The following is a 6,000-nucleotide window of genomic DNA, read 5'->3' as shown; positions in this document are numbered from 1 at the left end:
AAAACAACCAACCGACTAGAACCATAAAATTCAGTGTTTGAGTGAGATTTTATTTTTTAATAGTCAGAAAAAATAGACCAGCAAAAGTTATCACATAATTCTAAAGAAGAAAATCATTTTTTTTTAAATGAAAATGATATTTTGTGACTAAAACAGTAATTTGTGGAATCATTTTGAATTATTCCAAATCATTTGTAAAATGTCTCTGTACATCTAAAGATTGATATCTTTGTCCATCTTTCTTGGAATATAGCTCAAGCTCAAGCAGACTGGACTGACAGCATCTGTGAACATCGGTTACACATCAAGTTTTTCCACTTATTCTCAAATAACAGGTCTGAATGCTGACTGGGTCATTCTAGTATATATACATATTTTGATGTAATCTATTTTATTGTAGCCCTGACTGCATGGCTACTCTGCTAAGAGGTGAACCTTCACCCCAATGTTGAGTCTTTTTCAACAGGTCCCCCCACCCCTCCTGTACTTAGCTCCATCATCAGTTTCATTATAGATGCTGAAGTAAAACATCCCTCAGCATGATGCTGCCACTACTATGTTTCACTTTGTTCAGTATGACATATAGTGTTAATTTTTCTAAACCATTCCAGTGTATCTCTGATATTATGCTTTTACACTGCTTACAAAGATTGCAGCATTAATTGTCCACTATACAATATTTTTCATGAGTTTATTTATGGACTCACTTGTCAGAAAAAGAAATCTCCCATATTTGCTATATCCTTAAATGGCTCATGACAAACTTAAACATTATTTTAACGGCTTTCCCTCAACAGTGGTTTAACTCTTGCCCCTTTCCATGAAAGTTAGAGTGCACAACTAATAAATGTCCTCTTGAGCACCTATGCCAGGGGTGGGCAATCCTGGTCCTCGAGGGCCGGTGCCCTGCAACTCTTAGATGTCTCCCTGGTCCAACACACTTTAATCCAACAGCTGAATCACCTCCTTAATGCAGTCAAATTTTCCAGAGTCCTGATTATGACCTCATTATTTGACTCAGGTGTGTTGAGGTAGAGACACATCTAAAAGTTGCAGGAGACCAGCCCTCGAGGCCTGGAGTTGCCCACCCATGACTAGGCCATGTTTTCACTGGCATGATTTGGTTGAAAACTGAACCAGTTGCTTTCTTTGGATCACAGATACAACAGTTTTTCATGATATCTTTTTGCAACTTAATCTTGACTATGATGATGCAATTATTTCATGAGACATCAAATCACAGTATGCTCACCCAGATGAACAATTTGAAATTGTGGACAGTTGCTGAATAATCTCACCATCCATCCATCCATCCATCCATCCATCCATCCATCCATCCATCCATCCATCCATCCATCCATCCATCCATCCATCCATCCATCCATCCATCCATCCATCCATCCATCCATCCATCCATCCATCCATCCATCCATCCATCCATCCATCCATCCATCCATCCATCCATCCATCCATCCATCCATTTTCTTGCACCCTTGTCCCTCAGTGGGGTCGGGAGGGTTGCTGGTGCCTATCTCCAGCTAACGTTTCGGGCGAGAGGGGGGTACACCCTGGACAGGTCGCCAGTCTGTCGCAGGGCAACACAGAGACGAATAATCTCACCATTACATGTAAATAAACAGTGCTGTTTGTCAGAAGTTTACACACACTCACAATCGGCATCAATGTCACATTAATCTGAACCTTTTATTGATGCTTTAACACAATTTTTTTTTCTATGGAGGAAGGATTAGATAACATGAGTAATTTTCAAAAAATAAAAACTGGGTGCTTCTGTTTGAATTTATTGTGTATTTTCTTTAATTTTGCATGTTTGTGTATGTTTACAGGATATTTATATTATATTCTGCTATCCTACTTCTAGAACTGAGTCAGTTAAATAAATTAACCTTTTAAAGATATTTTGCTGTTTTGAGATGCACCTGTATTACTGGGAACTACCTAGCTGCTTACATAGAACAGAGGGTTCATCGAGGCCAGTGCACATGTTTTCTTTCAATGACACTCCTCCAGTGAGCACGACTGATATGAGGTGGGCGATAGGACCCGGGAGACGGCGGGCTGCCACAGAGGCACAGCAGACAGCGCGTTTGGGAGGTGTAGTGGAAGAAAGGCAAAGAGAAACGGAGTAAATGAGAGCACTTCTGTCCACATTGTTGAAGGACTTACCAACTTAAAACACCGCCGAAGCACCAAAGTATAATGAGACGGGCACACTGTTGAGCTGCTGTCCAGGTAAATGTCCGTCTTTTCCTTCGCATGGTTGTTTACAAGAGGCCGAGGGCTAAAACAGGGTAGGTCCCCATTGTACTTAACATGAGATGCGGTTATTCTCACCCAAGCTGCCCCGCTAGGCCCCTTTCTATCGCTAAAAGCAAACCTGGAGTTAGCGACTTTTGTGGCTTCTCTTTACCGATGGAGCTACTCCACAAGAAAAGTCGGCTTATAAATACAACTTAAAGAATTATTATGCAGCATTTAGGCCACTTTTCGAGATGTAAACCACTCAGTTTATGACAATGACCTCAGCGAGCACGCCAGAGTATCTGCTTGTGCTTGAAACTGTCCACCTCTGCTGGAAAAGTTGTTTTTGCTGGAGCTTCATGGCCCCGGGAGGCGAATGAAAACAAATGAGCTCAACAAGAGGAGGGCAGCTCATTCATTGTTTAATAAAAACGACCTCTATATTTGTTTATCTACTCGATTGCCAAACGTTTAATCTTTGTTGTTTTAAATTATCACAGTAACAGAGATAACAGTAGCCCACCTTTGTTGTGACTCTCAAAATGGGGCCTTTTAACTCCCTTGGTCCACAATTTAGAACTTCAGGGAGGTCTGAAGGGAGAAAAGTGGCCACAACAGTGTTATTTTGTAGTTTTCCACTCTAGTAATCAGTGCAATGAGATAATGCATGTTTTTCATGTCTTCACTGTCATTATCAACACCACCTACAGCAATGACAGTTGTTCGTATCTGCTCTAAATCACTGAGTTTATTTGTGCGAGCGTGTTGAAAAGCATGTTGATGGAAGTTTAAAGTTACTATGCAGGGATTTCTATTTTTAAAACCAGCAAGTTTATGCTAACAATAAAAACAGAGATGGGTTATAAAGCATTGACTTCCACTTTTTTTTAAAATGTATTTTTTAATGTGCAGTAGGGGGAAGATGAAACACAAACTCTGTTTTTTGTGTTTTTGGGATGACATCACAATGGGTACATACATGGAGAAGGCTGACCAATTCTTACTCCATTTCATACCTGTAAACAAGCCATTTATCCATGTAGACTGTGGATCACTTTGCTTTTACTGAAAACTTTCCATTACACTCAATATTTCGAGCTATATCGCTCATGGATAACTCTAAATAACCCAGTGGTAAATATTGACTCGTATAACTTGAATTTCATTTGAATTAAAGATAATCTGCAAAGTCTAAAGGTTTTTTAAAAAAAAAAAAAGCCAATTCCTGCAAAGGATGAGGCCATTTGAATCCTTTCCATGTTTGTGAAACATTGCCGTTTTCAGAAATATAACAGTCCAAAACCTTGCATCTAAAACAAAAGTGCAACTTGAAGTTCACCATGAGTAAATTATAGAAGCTTGCTTTAAGTAGTTGCTTGTCAAAGTGGGTATGAAACTTGAAGGGTACGACTTGGTCAGGACGAAAAGTCCCAAGGTAAAAGACATCATTTCGAAACCACATTAAGTTGAGTATAAAATTAGCAGTACTGCAAAGGTGGTGAAAGTGGTGGTGTGAATGAAATCTCAACACCCATAGAGAGTAATATATCGACAATGTGGCAATTAAGTTACTTTTGACAAATTGTAATATTAATTCTCACGCTTTCTAGCAGTATTTGAGAAGGGATTCAGCTTTATGATAGTTTGACTCCCCACAGCTGTGATGTAGCGGATGGGAAAGCAGACTCATATGCATTCATCCATTTATTTGTTATTTTTTAAAGATATTTGTTTTCTGTGGATTTTTGCCACTTGCAAAACGAGTTAAAGCTATTCTCCAGGTGTATCACTGTGAGGGGGTGTGGGTTTTTCCAGTAACGAGGCATTTCCTGCAGTCTGAAATCTTCTTGACTGCTTTAGCTCACCTGAAGAACTACTTTCTGAAGGTCAAGCAATGGGATTTTATTTCCTTTTTCTTACTTCCTCCTTCTGTTGTTGACTAGAAGAATGGCAATGGTTTGGGCTGTACTCCAGCTGCTTGCATGCTGCAATCAAGTGTTATAATTGGAGCCTGTTTGGTGGTCATTTTTAGTGATTAGTAGCTTATAGTGTTTTATTGCGGCTTGATTGCAGTATCAATTAAATGTCATTTGATGATCTGTCCCTTGTAGTCTGTTGTGACTCACTTCACTCACCACTTTTGTTTTATTGCTCAACATTCCTGAGATCTACGTAGTGTGATATACACCTCCACTTATGACTGAAACGTTTTGCAGCAGTTGTTCATAATACAATTAAACAAAATTTAAATAAAAAACGTTATTTTAAAAAGATGCACATAAAGGGAAAATTAGAAAATACATGTGGATATGAACAAAAGAAGTGTGATTAGTTGCCATATTTGTGATTTCACTAGAGTTGTCATTTTCTAGAGTAGAGGTTTTCTTGATTTAAAATGGCTATAACAAAACAAATACAAATACAAAAAAAAATCTGACTATGGCTTGTTGTATAGATTGATTTTTTTTTTGCAGAAGTTTGACAAGTGTTTTTAAAAACCAAGTCTGTACATCTGACTTGGGTATAAGGTTGGATTTGTCTTAAAACGTTTTCTACACTGTAATCTTTGCGTGTCTCCGTTTCCCAGAGTTGTAGAACACTACTGTCCCCAGGCATGCTGTACCCTTCATGCCTTCAAGTGTCAGAATGTTTGTACTGGTCATGAGACTACGTCGGACCGTTTGTGTGTACGCAACGGGGGCCTGGCATGTGACCCGGCGAAGACGCAACAAGCTGGAGTAATAAAGGAGCCGGTGACTTGCTTGGCTCGCTCAATGTTCTGTTTTTGAAAAATACCAGTCATCTCCCACCCAATACCCCCTCGCAGTTCTGTTGACGTAAATGGTTACATGCGGAATCTGAGGAGTGTTGTTTGAAATCTTGATGCTTTTAAGCAGACAAAATTGGGATGCAGACCTGCTTGGGACATGTGAGGTTTTATTAACTCTGCTTGTGTTCTCTTTGCCATTTGATTTGAGTGTGTTGCTTTGTTCTTTGACATGGACATCAGTTTGTTTGAGCTGCTTAAAAGTAAATGCATAAACGTGAGTCATAAAGGTTTCAAGTCATTGCAACACATCTACTTTTCTTTCATGGTTGCTCAGCCACAGTTGCTGCAATATTCTTATTATCAATGGTCTATTTTCAGGGAACCTGAAAGAGGAACTTGGGACTGTATACTACTTCACACTAATACCAGTTCCACTGTGGCATTTGAACGCAAACAAGTGCTGCCTCAGGGGCTAGTTTCACTAACAGGTGAGATTATTTGATATTCTCGATTCCTTGCGATCACTTTGGATAATTGTTCAACCTTCTGTAGCGGCAAATCTGCCGCTGACTCATCTTGTTTACCTAGAAAACGCAGGAGAAACGGTTTCTATTGATCTGCGATGACGGAAGTGGTGTGGTGATGTCGGCCTGATTTTCTGCTTCCTGCCTGAAATGCATGGGACCGTCCTGTCTGGCTCACTGACGGGCTCGGTGTGTGGCATCTTATGCAGCATGACACTGATTTGCATTGAATGGGGTGTCTCTTCCACCCCCTCTCTTTCCCCACCTCCAGCCTCTTTCTACCCTCCTGAAGCTGGAGCCAGAAAGATGAATGATTGAAAACCGCCCCTGACATGAGGACATCCAGGCAGGCAGGCGGTGGCCCAAAGGCCTGTGGACCATGTGACCCGCTGTCGGGGTACTGGGTTCATTTAGTGGCTGCTGGCTGCAGCACTGGCAGCAGCC

The 6,000-nt window shown here is 40.4% G+C and overlaps 1 protein-coding gene across 2 annotated transcripts in view; it reads left to right on the top strand.

Annotated features, from left to right (window-relative positions):
• Positions 1–2,047: 2,047 nt before the first annotated feature.
• The window catches only part of akt1 (AKT serine/threonine kinase 1), a 44,673-nt gene continuing 40,720 nt past the window's right edge, over positions 2,048–6,000 (top strand). Inside the window, exons 1-2 of one of the 2 annotated variants that reach the window (XM_008399445.3) lie at positions 2,048–2,253; positions 5,411–5,520. The gene's annotated coding sequence lies outside the window, so the exon portion shown is untranslated. The remainder of the gene's footprint in view (positions 2,254–5,410; positions 5,521–6,000) is intronic. The other variant, XM_008399446.3, reaches the window with a different exon arrangement.

This window comes from Poecilia reticulata, chromosome 22, assembly GCF_904066995.2.
Source record: "Poecilia reticulata chromosome 22, P_reticulata-male-v2, whole genome shotgun sequence".
Classification (NCBI taxonomy): Eukaryota; Metazoa; Chordata; class Actinopteri; order Cyprinodontiformes; family Poeciliidae; genus Poecilia; species Poecilia reticulata.
This window is presented reverse-complemented; position numbering and strand designations above follow the sequence as displayed.